A 23,915-nucleotide genomic window follows, 5' to 3' on the forward strand; every position below is an offset into this window, starting at 1 on the left:
CAGAATTAGTATCGCTTCTGGGTATTTAATTCCATTATGAGACCATATGGTAACTCTACTAGTATTCTGAGAAACCATCATACTAATTTTGGCAGTGGCTACACAATTTACATTTTCACCAGCAATGCACAAGGGTTCCAATTTCTTCACATCCTCGCTAACATTTGTTTTCTGTTTCTGGTGTCAGCCATTCTAACAGGTGTGAGGTGGCATCTCATTGTAGTTTTGATTTGCATTTCCCTAATGATTAGTGATGTTTAGCATCTTTACATATGCTTATGGCCGTTTGCTTATCTTCTCTGAAGAAGTGCCTGTTCAAGACCTTGGCCCATTTTTGAACCAGGTGGTTTGTTTTTCTGTGGTTGAGTTTTAAAAGTTCTTTATATGTACTGTCTATTTACCTTATGCAAATTTATAATTTACAAGTATTTTTTCCCATTCTGAGGGCTGCACTCTTCACTCTATTAATAGTGTCTTTTTCTTTACTTTTCATTTTTATTTACTGATTTTAGAGAGAAAGGGAGAGAGAGGAACATCGATTTGATGGTCTACTTACTTATGCATTCATTGGTACATTCTCAGATGTGCTCTGATCAGGGATCCAACCACAACCTTGGTGTACAGGGACAATGCTCTAACCAACTGAGCCACATCTCTTGATGTACAATTTTTTTTATTTTTCAGGAAGTCCAATCTGTCTCCTTTTGCTTTTGTTGCTTGTGCTTTTAGTGTCATATACAAGAAAGCATTGCCAAATCCAATTTTGTGAAGGTTTTGTCCTGTATTTTCTCCTAAGAATTTTATTGCTTTATGTCTGGTATTTATGTCTTTGAATCATTTTGAGTTAATTTTCATATATGGAGCTAGGTAAGGGTCAAAGTTCATTCTTTTGCATGTGGACAATCAGTTTTCTCAGCACCATTTGTTGAAAAGACTGCCCTTTCCCCGTTGAATTTTCTTGGCACCCTTGTCATAACTTATTTGACCACGAGGGTCTTGGTCATGTAGGGTGTATTTCTGGGTTCTCTCTTCTTTATGTCAGAACCACACAGTTTTGATTATTGTAGCTTTGTAGTGAGTTCTGAAATCAGAAGTTTAAGTTGTCTGGTTTTGTTCTTTTTTTTCAGGATTGTTTTAGCTATCTGGAGTTCCTTTAAATTTCATATTAATTTTAGGATGGGTTTATATACATATTTTTTTTTAATCATTAGGCTTTTGATAGGGATTGCACTGAATCTGTACATCTCTTTAGATAGCATTTTAACATTATTATACCATCTAATTCTTCTAATGAACACAGAATGTTTTACTTTTAATTTCTTCTTTAATTTCTTATAGCAACATTTTATAGTTTCCATTTGTACAAGTCTTTTACCTCCTTGGTTAATGTAATTCCTCAGTATTTTATTCTTTTTGATGTTGCTGAATATAAAACTGTTTCTGTAATTTCCTTCTCAGATTGTTCACTGTGTATGGAAATGCAACTAATATTTGCATGTTGAATTTGTATCCTGCTTTTCTGCTGAATTCATTTATTAGCTTTAAGTACTTTTTTGTGGAATCTTTAGGGTGTTCTGGGCATAAGACCTTATCATCTGCAAACAAAGATCATTTTACTCATTCCTTTCCAGTTTAGATGCCTTCTATTTCTTTTTCTTGCCTAATTGCTCTGGCTAGAACTTCCAGTGCTATGTTGAATAAAAGTGGCCAAAGTGGGTATCCTTTCCTGATCTTAGAAGAAAAGCTTTCAGTCTTTCACTATTGAGTATGATGTTCACTGTGGATTTTTCGTGTATGGCTTTTATGTCAAGGTGGTTTCCTTCTACTTTTAGCTTTTTAGTGTTTTTATGATGAAAAGGTGTTAAAATTTGTCCAATGTTTTTCTGCACCAATTGAGATAATCATGTGTTTTTTATATTCCTTTTGTTAATGTGGTTCATTACATTGACTGGCTTTTGTGTGTTGTACACCCTTGTATTCCAAGAACAAATCCCACTTTGTCATGGTGTATAATCCTTTTAATGTGTGACTGAATTCAGTTTGCTAGTATTTTGTTGAGGATTTGTGAATCAATGTTCATAAGGAATATTGGTCTGTAGTTTTCTTGTACTGTCTTTGTCTCACTTTAGTATCAGGGTAATGCTGGCTTCATACACTGAATTAGGAAGTGTTCCCTCATCTTCAATATTCTGGAAAAGTTTGAGGATTGATTATTAGTTCTTTAAATGTTTGGCAGAATTGATCAGTGAAGCCAGGGCTTTTCTAGTCAGGAGATTTTTGATTACTGATTCAATCTCTTTACTGGTTATAGGTCTACTCAGATTTTTGAATTCTTTGTGACTCAGTCTTGGTAGGTTTGGTGTTTCTAGGATTTTTTCCTTGTTATCTAGGCTATTTAATTTGTTGGTCTATAATTCTTCACAGTGCTCTCTTATAATCCTTTTTATTTTGGCAGAATCAGTAGTGATATCCCACTTTCATTTCTTATTTAAGTAATTTGAGTCTTCCCTCTTTTTTTCATAATTCATCTAGCCAAAATCTGTCAGCTTTGTTGAATTTTTCAAAGAACCAACTTTTGGCTCCATTGATTTCCCCTGTGATTTCATATTTGATACATTTATTGTTTAAAAGTGTGTTGTTTAACATGTACAATTTTGTCAATTTTCTAGTTTTTTTCTGTTGTTGATATCTAACTTCATCCTCTTATGGCTAGATATAAGATATTTTGTATTTGTAAGACAGCTACCTTTTAAAGGCTATGAACCTAATTTGTGGCCTAACACATGGTCTGTCCTGAAAATGTCCCATGTGCACTTGAAAAAAATGTTTATGGTGTCACTGTTTGGGTAGACTGTTTTCTCTGGTTACCTATCTATTATTGTGAATAGAGTATTAAAGTCTCCAACTATTATTATAGAACCATTTCTTCCTTTAATTGTCATTTTTTGCTTTGTATATTTTTATGACCTGTCATTAGGCACATGCATGTTTATAATTGTTCTATTTTCTTGCTCTACCAAATAGTTTATAAATATTTTGTATGGTGTTCATCATCTCTTGTAACTTTTTAAAAGTCTTTCTTGTATAATATTAGTATAGTCACCCCCCCCTGTTACTTTTTGCTCATATCTTTTTCTGTATTTTTCCTTTCAATCTACTTGTGTCTAGTTCTCAAGTGAATCTTTTTTAGACAGCATATAAGCAGATCATGTTTTTACTATTCTGCAAATCTGTCTTTTGATTGGAGTTTAATGTATTTACATTTAAAGTAATTACAAATAAGGAAGGACTTACTTGTTGTTTTGCTATTTGTCTTCCATTTGCCTTAAGCTTTTTTGTCTTTCACTTCCTCTTGTGTATATTCTATAGCTATTTTCTTTGTGGTTACCATGGGGATAACATTTCACATTTTGTAGTTATAACAGTCCAATTTGAATTTATACCAGCTTAATATCATTAATATACAAAAACTGCACCTTTATAGTTTTGTCCTCATTCCTTGCTATTATTGATGTCACAAAACTACACCTTTACACAGTGTACCCAAAAACATAAACAAATTCTTTTAAAGTACTCATCTCTTAAATTATATAGAAAAGAAATAGTGAAAAACTAAAGTTTAAATACTAGCCTTTAGAAAAGTTAGTTTTTCTTCAAATGTACTAGTCTCTTAAATACTAAATCAGAGAACAAAAAATGCAGTTACAAATCTTTGATATAACAGTACTAGCATTTAAAATTCCCTTGTATTTACCTTTAGTGAGACCTTTATTTCTCCACAGGGCTTCAGGTTACTGTCTAATGTCCTTTTGTTTCACCTTGCAGGCTTCTCTTTCTTAGGGAGTACATTTCTTACTGGGCAGATCTGGTGGTAATAAACTCCCATGGCTTTTGATTATCTGGGACTGTCTTCATTTCTCCCTCATTTTTGAAAGACAGTTTTTCAAATATAGGATTGTTTGGTTGACAGGTGTTTTATTGGTTGGTTTTGTTTGTTTTTTGGGTCTTTTAGCACTTTCAATGTGCATGTCCACTGCCATCTAGCCTCCAAAGTTTCTGATGAGCAATTTGGTATTAATCCTATTGAGGATCCCTTGTATGTACAACGTACAGACAACAATAATTTGCTTCTCTCTTGCTTTCAAGATTCCTGTCTTTGGCTTCTGGGAATTGGACTATAATGGGTCTTGGTGTCTGTCTCTTTGGGTGAACCTGAAGTACAATGAGCTCCTTGGATGTTTATATTCATGTGTCTCACCAAATACTCTCTTTGCCCCTTTCTCTCTGCTCGCCTTCTAGAACTCACACAATATGTATGTTAGTTCACTTGAAGGTGTCCCACAGATCCCTTAGGCTCTGTTCGTTTTTCTTCAATCTGTTTTCTTTCTGTTCCTCAGACTTGATAATTTCCATCGTCCTATCTTCAACTTTGTTGACTCTTTGTTCTGCCTGCTTACATCAGACTTTGAACCCTTCTACTGATTTTTTTCATTTTCATTATTGTACTTTTCAAATCCAGAGTTTCTATTTGGTTCCTTTTTATGTTTTCTCTCTCTTCATTGATATTTCCTTCATTTATACATCATTTTCTTGTCTTTTTCCACATCTTCCTTTAGTCCTCTGAGTATCTTTAAAACAGTTGTTTTAAAGTCTTTGTGTGTTATATCTGTCATCAAGTCTTTTTCAGGAGCAGTTTCTATTGATTTCCCCCCTTCGAATGGGCCATACTTTTTTATTTCTAAGCATGTTTTGTGATATTTTTATTGTTGAAAACTGGACATATGAATCTAATAATGGTGTAATTATTGAACTAAAGAATCTCCCCCCTCCCCAATGTTTGCTGTATTTTGTAAGTTTTATTTGTGTCGGCACCAACCGTCAGTCTGAGGTATAAACCTAAGGTATTCTCAAGTCTTTTCTGAGCCTTTTGCTTGTTGCACTTTCTAAATTTTCCTGTATATGCAATTGCTTTTTAATGACCTAGTCTTTAATTTCAGACTCCCAAAAAGGGGAAAAGGAGAGAAATGAATGTGATAGCCCTTTAAATATCCTAGAAGTCATTTCAGCTGGAGGGGAAAGTGCTTGCAACAACAGGGAGGTGCAACATCAATGGCTGCCCACTTCTTGGTCTGCACCTCTGTTATCAAAAGCAGCGATCAGTGACCCAAGCACAGACCCCTGATATTTGGAGAAGAGGGTCCTTCTGTCCTCTCCTGGATCCTACAAGTTGTATATAAGATGTCCAGGGCTGGGAGTAGATGCTACTGTGTTAAAAGCTGAAATTGACTAAAATTAAGTGCAATTTTACATCTAAGCCTTTTCTCCTGGAAGCTGCAAATGTTCAATAATCACAGAGTTCTAGAATAATCACATCAGATTCTGGAAGTGCAAATGCTATCCAGGTGGAGAGACATATATCCTGATGCGTCCTACTGCATTGTCTTCCCGGACTCCTCTCTGGACCTCATTGTGAGGATCAATATATATTGTTTTATTGTTTTAAATGCCTTGATTATTGGTACTGACAAAGCACTGTGGAGTTTTTGCTTGTTTTTACATGCAACTATCCAGCATGTTAGTTGTAACCGGGATGAAGAGAGTATATGTGCCTTATTTAAAAGGACAGTTTCTATAAGAAAACACATTTGGGTTTTCAAATAACTGATATACCACAATACTTCTGGAATGTACACAATGCAATGGACTGCAGGAGTCCTGCTACCGATTTTGGAACACAGATACCTTAGATACTCTCCATGACTACTTAACTCCCTTCCGTTTCTTCCCGCTAGGAGAGGCGTAGAACCAAAAGGTGACTGGGAAATAGTGAAAGGGAAAAGGTAGCAATAGCTTCTACACGGAGCTATGATCCTGTTGTAACATGGATGTTTTTCTATAAAATAGTTACATATACAAGCATTTACTATCATGTTATACTCAAGAATACAATGATTTTAATAGAATAATCATCAAGAAGCTAAAAATTATATGGAATACTATCTACTAGCACCTTATTTTTCAGGAGTAACCTGATTTTTAAAGCCCTAACTATACAACAGACACACATTTATTTGGATTATCTCAATCCATACAGTCATCCTAGGAGGTAGGCACTATCATCTTTTCCATGTCCAAATGAGGAAACCAAGTCTTGAAGAGGTTAGGTCTAGCTTTCCCAAGGTCAGTAGCTGGTAAGAGGAAGAGGCAGAATTAAATCCAGATCTGACTCTTAATAATTAATACATATAAAAAGCCTTAAATAGTGCCTAGCATATAGTAAGCACTTAATAAACATTAGCTATTGAACTAATAATGATGATTTATCTTAAAACAATGTTCTATGCCTTTGGCAGTTGGTCAATCTTTCTGTCCCTCATGTCCTCATTAATAAGATCAGGACACCTATTTCATAAGTACTGTGCAAACAACAAAGTAATTTTGGGCTATGTAGACATTTAGAAAAATGTATAGTGTTTAAAAAGACAAGGTACTATTATATTCTATCAGTAAAATCTGTCTCTCAAATCACAAAGAAGCCTTCTGCACTATAAGTACAGATTCCTGAAGCTTAAGCACCATCCTCATAACAAGAGTTACATTAATAAATTTAGTAAAACTATCCTAAATTATTCCAATATGATTCTTGCAGACTGACAAGCAAAGAGAACACTGAACTCTATTCATAAGTGTGATTATAAATTTGGTGCTCAGGAAGGTATATTTGCTCTTTCAGTTCACTAGCACTGAGGGTGAATTTGGCCTATACTACAGAAGTTCTGTTCAAATACAGCCAGGACAGAATATCTATAGTTAGAACTTTAGTAATATAACTCTAACTTTTGGGCATAGCCAACTCCCACATTTATTTATTTATTTATTTATTTATTTATTTGCAGTAAATCCTTCACATTTAAAAAAAATATATTTTATTGATTATGCTTTTACAGTTGTCCCATTTCCCCCTCTTCACTCCACTCCATCATGCACACCCCCTCCCTCCCACATTCCCCCCCTATATAGTTCATGTCCATGGGTCATACTTGTAAATTCTTTGGCTTCTACATTTTCTATACTATTCTTACCCTCCCCCTGTCTATTTTCTACCTACCATTTATGCTACTTATTCTCTGTGCCTTTCCCCCCTCTCTCCCCCTTCCACTCCCCTGTTGATAACCCTCCATGTGATCTCCATTTCTGTGGTTCTATTCCTGTTCTGGTTGTTTGCTTAGTTTGCTTTTGGTTTTGTTTTAGGTGTGGTTGTTAATAACTGTGAGTTTACTGTCATTTTTACTGTTCATATTTTTTATCTTCTTTTTCTTAGATAAATCCCTTTAATATTTAATATAATATGGGCTTGGTGATGATGAACTCCTTGAACTTGACCTTATCTGAGAAGCACTTTATCTGCCCTTCCATTCTAAATGAAAGCTTTGCTGGATAGAGCAATCTTGGATGTAGATCCTTGCCTTTCATGACTTCAAATACTTCTTTCCAGCCCCTTCTTGCCTGCAAGGTCTCTTTTGAGAAATCAGCTGACGGTCTTATGGGAACTCCTTTGTAGGTAACTGTGTCCTTTTCTCTTGCTGCTTCTAAGATTCTCTCCTTATCTTTCATCTTGGGTAATGTAATTATGATGTGCCTTGGTGTGTTCCTCCTTGGGTCCAGCTTCTCGGGGACTCTCTGAGCTTCCTGGATTTCCTGGAAGTCTATTTCCTTTGCCAGATTAGGGAAGTTATCCTTCATTATTTGTTCAAATAAGTTTTCAATTTCTTGGTCTTCCTCTTCTCCTTCTGGCACCCCTATGATTCAGATGTTGGAACATTTCAAGATGTCCTGGAGGTTCCTAAGCCTCTCCTCATTTTTTTGAATTCTTGTTTCTTCATTCTTTTCTGCTTGGATGTTTCTTTCTTCCTTCCGGTCCACACTGTTGATTTGAGTCCCAGTTTCCTTCCCATCACAATTGGTTCCCTGTACATTTTCCTTTGTTTCTCTTAGCATAGCCTTCAGTTTTTCATCTAATTGGTGGCCAAATTCAACCAATTCTGTGAGCATCCTGATTACCAGTGTTTTGAACTGTGCATCTGATAGGTTGGCTATCTCTTTGTCACTTAGTTGTATTTTTTCTGGAGCTTTATTCTGTTCTTTCATTTGGGCCATTTTTTTTGTCTTGGAGCGCCTGTTACATAAAGGGGCAGAGTCTTAGGTGTTCACCAGGGCGGGGTAACGGTAGTCGCTGCACTGTGACGCTGTATGTGGGGGAGGGGCTGAGAGGGAGCAATGGCACTTGCTCCACTCTCTGCCGTGTTTCAGTCACTCCCTCTGCCACCCATAATCAAACTGGGCCCCCTGGTGCTGCTTCCCAGGTGGGTGGGTTTGTGTATGTTCTGAGACCCTGTGGGTCTCTCCAACAACCTCTCCTGTGAGGCTGGGAGCCTCTCCTGCTGCCGCCTCAACCCCCACAGGTGTTTTCAATCAGAGGTTTGAGGCTTTATTTCCCCGTGCTGGAGCCATGGGTTGTGCGGTCTGTCCCCAGGTCCGCCAGCTGCTGCCTCGCTGGCCAGCTGCAGCTTTGCCTGCCCCGCTCCACAATCCACCACCTCGCTGCGTCCGCCAGCCACCGCCTTGCTGCAAGTCCTCTCTGCCTGGCTCTGCCCCTCCTACAGGTCTGGATGGATGTTTCTTCTTTATCTCCTTGGTGGTCGGACTTCCTTACAGTTCAATTTTCTGTCAGTTCTGGTTGTTCTTTGTTTTTAAATTGTTGTCCTTTTGTTTGCGTGAGGAGGCGCAGTGTGTCTACCTACGCCTCCATCTTGGCCGGCAGTCACCATATTTAATTACATTAAAACAATCAAGAGAATGGCATTCAAAAAACTATTTTTTGTGTCAGTGGTCTTGCTGTGTTATTCTTAAACTATCGAGTAGGTCTTTTTTTATTGATACGCATTAGTTTTCGGATTACTCGTAACACTGCTAAGGATTTTTCATTGTATTTATGTTATTCTAAGGAAAAAGAATTTAAGAAAAAAGCTAAGGAGGGAGATTTCTCAGTGTATTCTGCTAATCACCTAAACTAGAGCCATTCTGGAAAGGTAAGGACACCTGCAACCTACATAGTTTCCTTGTTGGCTGAGAATTTCAAGAACAAATGTACACACAAAACCAAAAAAGTATCTATTTTTAAGCATCTATCTCTGAATATGGTTTCATCTGAATAGTACCAAACAGATATTTCTTCCTTTAGGTTTTTTATTCTACTAAGGGCAATGTTTGTGAGCCAGTTCACAGTTCATAACCCTCTATCTATAACACATTTCTCTAACTCTCCAAAAACAAAAACAACAAAAAAATCAATTATATTACTTACAAATCACTTCAATATCTGGTACTTTATTCTCTGGAAACTCTTTGTCTAATCTAAATTCCTTGTACTGTAATTTAAATGAGATTCCTCTCATGTCTGTTTTCTCTGTAAGAGACAAGTTAAAACCAGGATGATCAACAGAGATTAAGGACATGCACACATGTATTTAAACTGCCATCAATTCATTTTCCTACGGATAAATCTAAAATATTAATAAAGTGACATTTCTTTATTTCAGATATAGTTGTTAGAAAAAACAAAAAGGTTACTTAGAGATAAAATGATTTATAGAAGCTATGAATATTAAGGAGAGAATAAAAAATGAGTTTCTTCATTTCTTCATCTATACATTGAAGCATTCAGCAAGTATTTTCTGAGCACTAACTCTCTTTGCCAGGCACTGAGTTAAATGCTAGAAATAAAGATACACATTCCCTGATTCCAAAGAGCTTACTCTTTAGTGAAGGAGGCAGCCAAGGAAATTAACACACAGCAGAGTTGCTGACCCATGCACTAGTGCTATCACAACACTTAGAGCAGAAGGAAAGGGAGAAGTGACAAGAGAGGCTTCCTGGGAAATGTGACCTCTAAGCCAAGTCCTGAAAGACAGACTGGCGTTTGCTAGGGCAAGGGCAATCCACATCAAGAAGACTGCATGCAAACACACAAACGTTTGAAAGAACATGGCCTATTCCAGAAGCAGCAAGTAGTTCCTTATTACTGAAATGTAGGTAACACATGGGAAAACATTAGGAGATGGGCAGGGAGGTAGGCTCATACCATTTCATGAAGAGCCAGTTTGCACTACTGAGGGCAGTTCACATTTTCCTTTATAATCTTAAAGACACCACTAATGTCCTACCAAGTACTTTCTCATAGAGGCAGAAAATCTAGAGTACATATAAGAATGTCCAATTCCTAAGAATAAAATTAATGATGTTTGATTATCTATGATGCCCAAAGTCTGACGTAAAAGTAACAGCATCCATCTATAAACATAAACATTCTCCCAATAGCACCTGCACCTGCAGTGAGCATCACTGTAGAATGACAAAAACCTAGATACCCCTTCCAGACCTAGAGAAAGTCATCCACTTTAACTTTGTATTTCACACTGAATTTGACAATGTCACTTTCAATTATGCACTCTGACTTTTAGAAACAGAAATAAAGGAAATCAGTATCTGTATCTGTTTCTAACTATTTAAAAAATCCTCACTGGAAGATATGCTCAATGATTTTAGAGAGGAAGGGAGAGGGAGGCAGGCAGGAAGAGGGAAAGGGGGAGGGGGAGAGGGTTGGGGAGAGGGAGGGGGGAGAAAGAAACATCAATTGGTTGCCTCCCTTACAAGACCCCTACCAGGCATGGAACCTGCAACCTTTTTTTTTTTTTTTTTTTGGTGTATGGGACAACACTCCAACAAACTGAGCCACACTGCCAGGGCTATATCTGTATCTTTATCTACCATCTAGCGATCTATTAATATACAACTATGTGTATAGTTGTTTGCACTGTTATCAGTGTTTGTACTGATAAAATGGCACTAAAATGGCTTGCTAAAATAAAAGAAAGCTAAAATGGAAAATGATATAAAACACATCTCTGCCTTAATTCAATCCTAGAGTCATCTATAATCTTGGAACATATTTATACCCAGAAACCCTGGTGACGAAATTTACACAATTAAGTCAGCATGTCCATAATCTCTGCCCTAAGATATAAAAAATATACCTACAGATGTGCAAACCCAGCAGATGAGTCACCCCACCTTAGCTACTTCAACAATGTAATCAGTGCCAATGGAATAGCTCCCAGCATCTTCAATCACAGAAAAAAAAAAATCACCAGCCTTGGGAACTCTCAAAGAAACTCTTAGTTCAGTGCTTTATGTTGCAATATAAAAATATTACAAGTAAATCAAATACTATCCTCCAGCAACATCAAAGTGAAAAAGTTCTGTGTGACAGATCGTGGAGCTCTCGCCACTAAATATTCCCAGACTGCACCACAAAAAGATAAGTGATTGTTTAAGATAGCAGAAGAAAGTACAGGTATTCTCCAGAAAGCATTTATCATTGATTCTGAAAATTGCAATGAATATATTTGATCTTACAAAGATAGTGCATTCAATTTTCTGTAAGTACTGTATGTCAGAATCCCATTTGTATTCTTTGACCCAGTTATTATTTCTATATATTAATCCAGATAATTGTGTCAAATTAACAAATGATTATTTAACCCTCATAATAAATCTCTAGCTTATAAATTTACTATTAGACACTAGTTCACTAGCAAGGACTGACTCTAACGTAATATTTAACTTTGAGGTTTCACTAAACTGAGCAACAACAGACCCGAAGAGTAATTTTACAGTATTTTCCTTAGCGTGCTAACTAACAGTTCTCAGAAAACGGTTAGCTTCATGGCTTTATTCTTTAAAACAACAAAACGCTAAATGCCAGTCACTGTGACTTTAAACTTCATGTTAAGTAAATATACAACTTATTCAACGACAATCCACAAAACAATACAAGACATGCAAGAAAATCTCCAGGCATCTCCACTTTTTATATAATATGCTTAATCAAGAACTAAATAAACAATTAAAGATAACAAAAAAGTAAAAAAGGGTAATTTTCAAAATCGAATATACAAGTGTGTAAGTAGAATATAGCATAAATCTGCATTTCCAAATTCAGGGGGTTATCATGCTCCTTACTGGACTCATTACTGAAAGCCTAAATGTTAACTGTGTGTTAATGCACACAGTCTGCACAAAGAAAGGCAAATGCCAAGCAACTGTAACCTCAAAACAAATTAATTCACAAACAGCTCGTCACTTTCCACATTTAACTCAATTTAAAATGCTCTTAAACATACTCTCAAAAAAATACTGATTATTTATTTTCTAATTTTAGAGCAATGCATTAAAAATTGTTACAATCTAGCAAACTCACCTGATTCAAATATACCACTAATAAAAATGTTGAATGCATGCATGTATTTTTTAATACTTCCTACCCTCACAAAATGCCCCCCAAAAGTTAACCAGAAATATTTACATCAGAGTGCATCTATCCATTTGATGTATTTTTACGAAGCCACTAATTAAGAATTTTTTAAAGAATATTTAATGAACAAAAAGATGTTCATGGTATAAAGTTAAATAGAAAAAAAGGCCACAATGCAATATGGTATTCTGAACTGGATCCTGGAACAGAAAAAAAACCTTAGTGGAAAAACTGGCTAAATCCAAATAAAGCCTATGGTTTAGCTAGTAATATCATACCAGAGTTAATTTCTTAGTTTTACCACAAATATATCACAGTTGTGTATGGTTAACATTAGGTAACTGAGAATCTCTGTATTAGCTTTCTACTTTTTCTGTGATTCGAAAATTGTTCTGAAAAAAAATTTATTTTAAAAATTACTATTAGTGACCAGTATCAAATTTGAGAGGATTTATTAAAAAGAAAAATAGCCTTCATACTTATCTCTCTTCTACACAAAATACATAAACTCAGGGGAAAATAACTAGACTAAAATGTTAACATTGGTTCACTTGGTGATAATATGAAAGGCATTTTTCTACTTATATTTTCTATTGAGTGTGAACTGCTTTTTAATCAACAAATTATTAGCTAAAGAATATACAAATCAGTATTTTATTAAAAGCCTCTGTAGAAAGAAATGCTATAAATGTCTAAGCAGAGCCCAAAGGCAGGCTGCATACAAAACAGGCTAGGGCAGAGGTGGCCAAGGGAAACTGCCAGGAGAATTTAAGTAGGCAAAACCTAATTAGTAAATCCTGGCAATCTGCCGACGCACAGAACTTAACATCCACTCTTAGGCTCAAGGTGCTTACAGTCAGCAAAGTTATTCTCAGAATTCACATGTCTTAGGGGAATGTCCTGAAAGCCCCTGCCTAATGCTAAGAATTTATGGATATACATAGTCTGGGTTTATTCCAAACAAAAATAATGCAGTTGGCCATCTGGTGCGCAACTGCCCACTGAGAGCTTCTAGAAACAGTACGCAGGACCGCAGTCTGTTCTTTAACTTTTTCTCCTCTACTCATGTCTTTCTTCTCTAACACCTTCCTAACAACCTATACCCAAGTCCATAGCCCTCAGGCCTAAAAATGGCACTCCGGTGCCACTGAGCAACATGGGTAAAAAGATCAGAGTCTAGACACCACTGGGACCATAGGCATAAATCCTTTTTCAGGTGTTTGACAAGTATCAAAAAAGTTCTTCTTTGTTGTTTTTTCCCCCTAATATTTTCAGGACAAAATACGTTCTAGGAAACTCCATTAAGCCATAAGAGGGGAAAATTAATCAACAACAAATGTTCCCCAATCAAAATGAGAAAATGAAATACACTGTGTCCTTAAAAAATGTGCCAATGGAATCAGACAGACTGTATTTTGATAAAGAATCTTTTCCAAGCTGTAATCAGGGTGGTTTGTGTGTGTCGTCAGGCTGTTTGCTCTAGTGAAATAGGGTTATGTGGCCAGTCTGGGTTTTATGTTGTTTTTTAAAAGTAATTTTTTATTCTTACTTTGCTGGTCACCATCATTCTCAGCTGATGGTATAGCAGGTCCCAGAGCTGTCACTTAATAAACATGCATGTGTGTTTTTGTTGTGTTTGTTTTTATTTTTAGTTTACTCTTTTGACTCCTTAGAGACTCTGCAATCAGATACTCCAGCCTATTAAAATTAGTTGCAAAATAAAGCCCTATACTCAGAGACAAAATACTCTATGTTAAAGTACATAATCTTTACTTTATGAGTTCCATAACAACAATTTTAAGCACCAGAAGCCTTCTTTGCTTACTTTCCAGTTCTTGGCTGTGCTTAAGAAAATGGAGGCTTACCAAAACAGTAATCCACAGGTCCAGAGGCCACTATATTGTTATTGTAGTGATTATTTTGAATACTAATGGAGATATATATACTGTTTTTCATCAAAGCTGAGACACAGTTGATTTTAAGGCTAGTAGTTTATGGACCACTAAAGTATAAAAGTAGCCAATTAAACTATGACATGTCATTGACTGATACACCCAAATTTTTGTGAATAAAACTGGAAAATGTCTCTTAGGTCAATGAAATACAGTACACAGTCAATGAAAACTATCAACTCATTACAAATAATGCTGTAAGGAAAGAATGTAAAAAATATCACTTCCTTTCTCCTTACCAGAGGCTGTTAAGACAGTTACAACCAAGTGACAAGATACCAGATTGTCTGAGGGTTAATGTTCTCTGAGCCATGATGAATATTTGTCTAGAAAACAATCTCATAGTGTAAGTATTTTTCTCTATTGTTCAAATGGAGAAATAAAATTTAAAAAAAATAATGAAAATTTGACTAGAAGCCAAATTTAGAATTTTTAGTTTCCCCGTCTACTGCTTTGACAAAGACAATGTGCACTTTACCCCTCAAGTGTTCATGGTCTCATTTCGGATACTCCCAGAAAGGCAGGTGACACGGTGGGAGTATGATGGGCTTCAGGGGTAGAGAGATCTGAGTTCTTATCTAACCTTTCCGAGTCTGAGTTTCCTCAGAGGAAAGTTAAAAACACCACCACCACTCCCTACCTCCTATGGTTGTTAGGTTTGAAAGCTCTTGCGGTATCCTAACTAGGGTAGCGAACAATGAAGAGGATGGATTAGAGCGATATTTAGAAGTTACTGGTACTAATAACAGCCAATATTAACTAGACTGGGGAGAAGAGCGGGAGTCAAGGAACATATCCACAATCTCCATTTAGGTGATAGCACCCTTACTGAACTAGGGGACAGATGGACACAAGGTTTAGAGAAGCACATAAGCTCAGTTTTGAATGTATTGTGGTACCTGTAAGCTATACAAGTGAAAGTGGTCAACCAGGAAACTGAAATACAGTTACAGAGGTGGGACAAAGATCTGAGTTGGAGATAGGGGCCTGAGAGTCATCAGCTTATAGACAGATGCAAGGGACAGGACAAGATGCAATTGTCCAATGAGAAGAAAAGTAAAACCTACAGGAACTTATGAACACCAACATTTAAAGGAACTATAAAGGAAGAGAGTCCACAAAGGAAACTGAATAGGCCCTGTCTAAGAAGCAGGAAGAAAATCCCCAAGAGTGTTTCACAGAAGCCTAAGGAAGGGAATGACTCAAAGTGAAATCGGGTAAGAAGGTGTCTAATTAGTAAGGTAAGATTGCAGAAACAATAGAAAGTTACTTTGGAGAAAAAAATATTGAGCAGTAAAAAAGAGTAGGACTGAAGAGTGAGCTGTCTTCAAATTTCTCTGTTTTATGGAGTAACTTGACTTGCTTGTTCCTAAAACAGAAGTTGGACCAAACCATAGACATCTATGAGAATAAAACAGGCATCTAACAAAGAATTGAGTTTCCCTTAAATGGTGAGTTCGCTAGAGTCCACTACTGGTTAAGAAACTGGATGAGATGACTTGGGCTTTATTTCAATTGGAGTACATTTCAAGGACCAAACTAAATCTCAAATACTTTGCATTAAAAAGAACAAAGGGAAAGACACAACCAAAAAGCTTTTAAATACTTAGAAATAGAAAGTAATGGTTGTATAAAGTTTTTAAAATTAGATTAAATTAATTCTAAGTAAAACACATAAAAGAGAGACAGGGATTTTTATAACCTTGTGAGTCCAAAGTAAAAAACTTAACTTGATTTAAAAACTTTTATGACTGATTTAGCTGTAAGACTTCTGTTCCATGTCATTAAAACCTACCCAGCTGAGTTTATACAATATAACGTTTTACTACTAAAAAAAATATGTTCTTTCTTTTCTTCATTTTAAAGTTCAGGTACATCAGTTTGTTTGCTTGTTTGTTTTAATGTTGTGTTTATTTGTTTACTTGGCTTTATGTTTATTTGTTTTTATGTTTGTTTTATGACAGTTTATAAAATTATTTGCAATGCTGCATACTTTCCATTTGGCCCTCCCGAGTCTTCCTAGGAGCCCGACTTGCACGGGCACCAGCGGACCAGGTTGGCTGTTGGCTCCATTCCTTACTGAAGCTTCTCTACTGATGGGGCCTATCAGACAACCCTCCCCTATACCTACAGCTCTTGCTGGTTCAGGTGATCACTCCCACTTCCTCTGTCCCTTTCAGACCAACCGAGGTGGTAACAGCTCCTGCTGTTACTAGCTGGCCTGGTCATCATTGCTTGCTGGTTTCCTTTAACCTGCCTAAACTCTGTAAGTGATCTCTTCATTAAATTCTTTTCTATTAACACTGTTAGTGTTCTGTTTCTTGCCAGAACCTGGACTCATTAATTGTTACTGATGTTTCCAATACAGGAATTATATATTGTACTTATAACCATTATAGAAAATACCACATGAGAAAAGAGCCATGATCCTATTACATTTCTTGTCAAACTAAATTCTTGTGAATGAAAATAAAAATTACCAACAAAAAAATGGATAAAGGGAAGGAATTATTTGTAAATATTACTAAGATTAGTATCTCAAAAATCCTGCAGTCATCCATGACACCTCACTCTCCTATCTCATCTCTAATCTATAAATCCTTTCAGATCTATCTTAAAAATATGTCCCAGTTCAACAGCTGCTTACCATCCCCACAATTACTTCTCAGGTTCAAGCTATCATCACTTCTTGTCTGAATTTTGCAATAGCCTTCTGACTGATTGAAGGCTTCTGCCTCTGCTCCTGTCCTCCTCCAGTCTTTTCTCAACAGAGCAACCAGAGTATTTCTGTTAAAAAGTGTTACTGGATTGCACCTATTTTTTAATGGTAAAAATCATGACTCTTAGTAACATGGTAAAACGAACACATGTCAAAGATATTATTTAACTCATTAATTAATGAGGGAACCATTAAGATGTTACAATTGGTTCAAAGGAGAGTTCCAAGAACCACACCTATATAGAGAATGAGGAATTCTGAAATGAATTTACAAATAGATTTAAAACAGTTCTTATTCACAGGGCAATAATCAATTGCATTCCACTGGACACAATTTATTTGCACTTCTCTGGATATGACTCATGTGGCTTTTTAAGTTTTCTACAAATTACAAAACTGTAAAATAACTCAAAGAAAATGAGGCAGAGATAAATCCAATGGATGAACAAGACAGGACACCCACTCATCATTTTTTGCCCATTTCAAAGTCATTCACAATTTTTTCTAACCAAATCTTGTATAGCACCCTATTTTCCTGAAAGTAAAAATCAAAGACTTTTTAATGGCCTGCCCTACAAGGTCCTAAACATTCTGTATCGCTTCGTGCCCTTCCTGCTCCACTACTACTGTCATATGTTAATACTTTACAACTCTCGCCCTCCCCACTCTATTTCAGCCACACTGGCCTCCCTGCTATTTCTGAATGCACTAAGCATGACTCTAACTCAGATCCCTTGCAACTGCTGTTCTATGTGGAACACTCTTCTGCCAGGTACCCACAGAGCTTGCACCCTCGCTTGTGCCAGGTCTTTGTTCACAAATCGATTTATAAGAGGACTCCCCTGAGCGCCTGTATGAAACAGGCAGACCCCCATCGTGTAACAGCACTCCTTTCTTCATACACTACTCTGTTATTCTCCAAATGACTTAGTACCAACTGACACAATCTATACTGACTTTACTTTTGAGTCCCTGTCTCTCTACCCCATAGCCACCAAATGTAAACTCCCTTGAGGAAAAGACTTCTGTTTTCTTCACTGCTATATCCCTAGTGCCTAGCATGCCAAAAACATTAAATGCTCAGTAAGTTTTAGTTAAATGAATAAATACTCTAATATTAATGGAGGACACATGGACAAGATCAAGGGGGAGGGTGGAGGTGGGGGAGGGAAGTGGGTTCAGCTGGGGTGGGGTGGAGGGATGGGGAGAAAAGGCAGACAACTGTAAATGAATAACAATAAAATTTTTTAAAAAATACTCTAATATTAGATAGTGTTTCAAAACAGCAGCATACTTATTGATAACTCTTGTCCCTGAACTTCTGCGATGCAAAAACTTACCAATAAAACTACAACCAAATAATCTTACATTATTACTAATTTACTTAATAGTACTGATTACTTTAAGAAATGTAGCTTAAAATTATCACTTAGAGTTACCTGAACATTGACAGCTATTTCATGTAAAACGCTTTGAAATTTAGCATGTAGGATAACAAACTTTTCTTAGAAGCAATGCTTCTAAGCATTGTGGCCTCCAAAGTGTGCAAGCATTGAATATTCACAAGACTCAGCAGCCACCAGATGTCCTCCTTTCCATACTACATAGATTCCAAGACTGCCATTTAGATTGCAGTTATTATAGCAGATGTGATGTCTAAAGATTCTACCTGGGCAAGTCAATTGCCTAAAAGTCATTTTCCAACCTGTATCACTCCCTCCAAGCTAGGTCACTCTTTTATTTCCTGCAGTCTTAGGATAAGCCTAGGTGAAGGTGAGGAACTCTAGGCTGAGACTGCTGTTCATGTTGAATTTCTGATGCTAACCCTTCCCCTAAGTTCTTCTCATTTTTAACCTTAAAAGGTGCCTGGTATTAACTAGTATTTACTTTGAATGTCACTTGAATTACCTGCCCTATGCAATTCCAACACCAACATCTTTGGTTTAATTACCTGGTATTTCTTTGGTATTTGGAACAAAAGGAAGAAATAAACATCCAACTGGAACAGAATGAAGAAACAAGAATCCAAAAAAATGAAGAGAGACTTTTGAACCTCTGGGACAACTTGAAACGTTCCAACATCCAAATTATAACGGTACCAGAAGGAGAAGAGCAAGAGCAAGAAATTGAAAACTTACGTGAACAAATAATGAAGGAAAACTTCCCCAATCTGGCAAAGGAAATAGACTTCCAGGAAGTCCAGGAAGCCCAGAGAGTCCCAGAGAAGCTGGACCCAAGGAGGAACACACCAAGGCACATCATCAAGTTACCAAAGATTAAAGACAAACAGAATCTTAAAAGCAGCAAGAGGAAAGGAAAGAGTTACCTACAAAGGAGTGCCCATAAGGCTATCAGCTGATTTCTCAAAAGAAACCTTACAGGCAAGAAGGGACTAGAAAGAATATTTGAAGGCATGAAAGGCAAGGACCTACGGCCAAGATTGCTCTATCCAGCAAAGCTATCATTTAGAATGAAAGGGCAGATAAAGTGCTTCCCAGATAAGGTCAAGTTAAAGGAGTTTATCATCACCAAGCCCTTATTATATGAAATGTTAAAAGGACTTATCTAAGAAAAGGAAGATCAAAAATATGAATAGTAAAATGACAAAAAACTCACAACTATCAACAAATGAACCTAAAAAAATATAAAAAAGAATACCAAGAAAAACGAAAACTAAGAAAACAACTAGAACAGGAACAAAATCAGAGAAATGGACACCACATAGTTTTCAGTGGGGAGGGGGAAGGGAGGAATAGCAGGGAAAAGGTACCAGGAAGAAGAAGCATAATTGGTAGGCATAAAATAGATGTGGAGAGGTCAAAAATGGTATAGGAAACAGAGAACTCAAAGAACTTATATGTACAACCCATGGACATGAACTAAGGAGCGGGGAATGCTGGAGGGTTAGGGGGTGCAGGTTTAGGGGGGAGAAGGGGGAAAATTGGGAAAACTGTAATAGCATAATCAATAAAATATACTTAAAAAAATAAAATAAATGATATTAAAAAAATGAAGGAAAAAAAACAGAACCATAATAATACCTAAAGCAAAAACAAACTTCATACAAATGAGTACTCACCAATTAAATCCTCTTAAAGAGGGATTGGGACATTAGCGTGAATAACAAAAAATAAATAAAAGTTACATACTTAAAATTAAGTGTACATGTCTAAACAATTCATGGGACAAATAAGAATTACTTTTAAAATAAACAAAGCCAAGAATATTCTGTACCAAAACGTGTGGGAAGGCAGCCAAGATGATACTTAGATGCAAATTAAAAGACTAAGATTTCAAATTTAAAAGTATTTTTTAAAGGACAGGATAAAAACCTTAAAAATTCTGAAGAAGTAGAAATAAGTATCAGGATTTAAAAGGACAGAAAACATTTACAACAGAGATGATCAACAGAGTCAATAATTCATTCTTTGATAGAGCGATCAAAATGATAAACCTCTGGAAAAAACTAATCAATCAAAAGAAAAAAAAACTAACAAAGGGAGCATCATTACAAATGCTGTAGAGATTAAACTAATAAGAGGATATTACAGAGAATTTTACTGTAATAAATTTGTAAATTTGAAAAATTTTTAGAAAATACAATCTATTACAAAGCACTCTCACTTTCTAAGTCAAAACCTATCAAAACCTACCGTCCTCAAACATCAAATCACCAAGTGTAGTACTGGCATAAGAAGAGACATACAGATCCAACAGAACAAAACTGAGAATCCAGAAATAAACCCACACATTTACAGTCGATTTTCAATAGAGTGCCTAGACAACTAACTCAATATGGAAAGAACAGTCTCTTCAACAAATGGTGCTGGGACTAGATTCCCAATAGAAAAAAAAAGAAATGTGACCTCTACTCCATACTCTATAAAAAAAATTAACTCAAAATGGATCAAAGACCTAATGTAAGCACTAAAACCATAAAATTTTCAGAAGAAAACATAAATCTTCATTACCTTATATTAGGCAGAAGTTTCTTTGTTATGATACCAAATTACAAGGAAAAAAGAAAAGAAATACACAAACTGGACTTCATCAAATTAAGAAATATTTATGCCCTGACCAGCTGTGGCAAAGCAAACAAAAGGCCAAGGTTCAATTCCCATCAGAGCACATGTGTGGGATGTGGGTTCAGCCCCAGGTCCAGGTGCATACGAGAGGCAACCCATTGATGCCTCTCTCTCACATCAATGTTTCTCTTCCTCTCATTCTCCCTCCCTTCCCCAATTCCTAAAAATAAATAAATAAAATCTTTTAAAAAAAGAAACACTTGTGCTTCAAAGGACACTATCAAAAAAGTAAAAAAGACAATCCAAAGGATGGGAGATAATATTTGGAAACCATGAATCTAAAAAGAGTTTAGTACCCAGAATATAAAGAACTCTTACAACTCAAAAATAAAAGGACAAATAACCCAATTTTTAAATGGACAGATTTGAATACATTTCTCCAAAGAAAATATACAAATGACCGATAAGTACATGAAAAGATGATCACTCCGGCCAGGTGACTCAGTTGGTCACAGCATCACCCAGTGCACCAAAAAAGGCTGTAGGTTCGATTTCCAGTCAGGGCACACACCTAGGTTGTGGGTTCAATCCCCAGTAGGGGTGCTTACAGGAGGCAACCAATGTTTCCCTTTCACACTGATGTGTCACGCTCTTCCTCTCTCTCTCCCTCTCCCCTCCTTAATAAACATACACTCAGGTGAGGATTAAAAAAGAAAAGATAATCAACATCATTAGTTGTTAGGGAAATACAACTCAAATCCACATATTCCACCTCATGCCCAGTAGGAAGGCTAATCAAAAAGACAGCAGCCTGGGCCAGGTGGCTTAGTTCATTTGAGCATGGTCCCAAACACCAAAAAGTTACGGGTTCAATAAACATACTCTCAGGTGAGGATTTAAAAACAAACATAATCAACATCACTAGTCCCTAGGGAAATACAAATCAAATCCACACATTCCACCTCCCAGCCACCCACTACGATGACTATAATCAAAAAGATACCAGCAGCTCTGGCTGGGTGGCTGGTTGCTTGGAGCACTGTTTCTTATACCAAAAGGTTACGGTTCAATTCCCAGTCAGGGCAAAGACCTCGGTTTGGGAGTTGCAACCCTGGTGGGGTGCATATGAGAGGCAATCGATAGAAGTTTCTCTCTCACATCAAAATTTCTCTCTCTCCCTCCATCCCTCTCTCTCTCTCTCTCCCCTCCCCCTTCCTCTCCCTCTCCTTCCTTCCCTCCCTTCTCGCTCTCAAATCAATGAAAATTGAGCTTCTGGTCAAGATGGCGATGAAGGCAGGCATGGCTTGCCTCTTCACAAAACCACATCAAAATTACAAATAAAATGTGGAACAACCATCATTCAGGAACATCAGAAATTGAGTTGAATGGAAATCTGACAACATCCATCCAGACTGGTAGGAGGAGCACAGACGCAGAATATGCTGCTCCTACACCCATGTGGATAAAAATTTGTGAGTGATATCTTGGAATCCAGGAGTCCCAGCCCCACACCAGGCCCCTCAGCCCAGGATTCCAATGCCAGGAAGATAAGTCCCCACAACTTCTGGCTGCAAAAACCAGCGGTGACTGAGTCAGTGGAGGAGGCTGCTGGAGACCTAAGCAGTTCCTCTTCAGGACTCACTTACTCAGACCCACTCTCTGGGCTCCAGCAATGGGGTGGCTGCTTGAAGGGCCCCAATGGTATACAGCAAGAGACTGAAGTATTTGGCATCTGGGTGAGCAAAGACCATTGTCCCTCTTTGTCCAGGAGTCTCCAAGCCCAGCACAAGTAGCATCCATCTCAGATTGCTTTATAGCGTAGGCAGGGTGCCCCAGGCAAACACAGGTAGGGGTTGATTCTGGCCAGCACCATCTGGGAAACCCCAGGGCCAGCACACCCAGTGGACAGCTACAGACCACATTAGAGCACCACCACCCTGCCCCTGCACAGCTGATCCTCCAGGGATGGCGGAGGCTGGTGGTCAGTGGTCACAGCCAGTCCTTGCAGCTGACTGACCTGGGTAAATCCCTCCCACTGATCTGCCAACAGCAACCAAGGCTCAAGTACAAGAGGAGGGTGTACTCAGCCTACACAAAGGGCTCACCTCAAGTACACAGCTTGGGTGATAGGGGAGGCTGTGCCCCTGGACCCTACAGGACACCTAGTATATTAGGCCACACCACCGAGACAAGGGAGTCAAAGGAGCTCTACATAATACATAGAAACAAACACAGGGAGGCTGCCAAAATGAGGAGACAAAGAAAAGTGGCCCAAAGGAAAAAACAGATCAAAAATCCACAAAGAGAGCTAAACAGAATGGAGACAAGCAATCTATCAGATGCATAGTTCAAAACACTGTTTATAAGGATGCTCAAGGAACTTAGTGAGGACCTCAACAGCATTATAAAGATCCAGTCAGAAATAAAGGATGGACTAATTGAAATAAAAAACAATTTACAGGGAAACAACAGTAGAGTGGATGAAGCCAAGAATCAAATCAATGATTTGGAACATAAGATAGCAAAAACAACCGTACAGAACAACAAGAAGAAAAAAGAACCTAAAAAAAATGAGGATAGTATAAACAGCCTCTGGGACAACTTAAAATGATCCAACATTCACATCACAGGGATGCCAGAAGGAGAAGAGAAAGAGCAAGAAACTGGAAATCTATATGAAAAGACAGTGAAAGAAAACTTCCCTGATTTGGTGAAAGATATAGACATGCAAGTCCAGGAAGCAGAGAGAGTCCCAAACAAAATGGATGTAAAGAGGACCACACCAAGACACATCATAATTAAAATGCCAAAGGTTAAAGATAAAGAGAGAATGTTGAAAGCAGGAA

The 23,915-nt window shown here is 37.2% G+C and overlaps 1 protein-coding gene across 5 annotated transcripts in view; it reads right to left on the reverse strand.

Annotated features, from left to right (window-relative positions):
- The window catches only part of FRS2 (fibroblast growth factor receptor substrate 2), a 106,425-nt gene that overhangs the window by 20,789 nt on the left and 61,721 nt on the right, over positions 1-23,915 (reverse strand). For 3 of the 5 annotated variants that reach the window (XM_024576461.4, XM_053921151.2, XM_045184609.3), the window contains one exon: positions 9,365-9,466. The exons of the other annotated variants lie outside the window; for them this stretch is intronic. The gene's annotated coding sequence lies outside the window, so the exon portion shown is untranslated. The remainder of the gene's footprint in view (positions 1-9,364; positions 9,467-23,915) is intronic. 5 annotated transcript variants of the gene reach the window in all.

This window comes from Desmodus rotundus, chromosome 3 (assembly GCF_022682495.2).
Source record: "Desmodus rotundus isolate HL8 chromosome 3, HLdesRot8A.1, whole genome shotgun sequence".
NCBI classification, from domain to species: domain Eukaryota; kingdom Metazoa; phylum Chordata; class Mammalia; order Chiroptera; family Phyllostomidae; genus Desmodus; species Desmodus rotundus.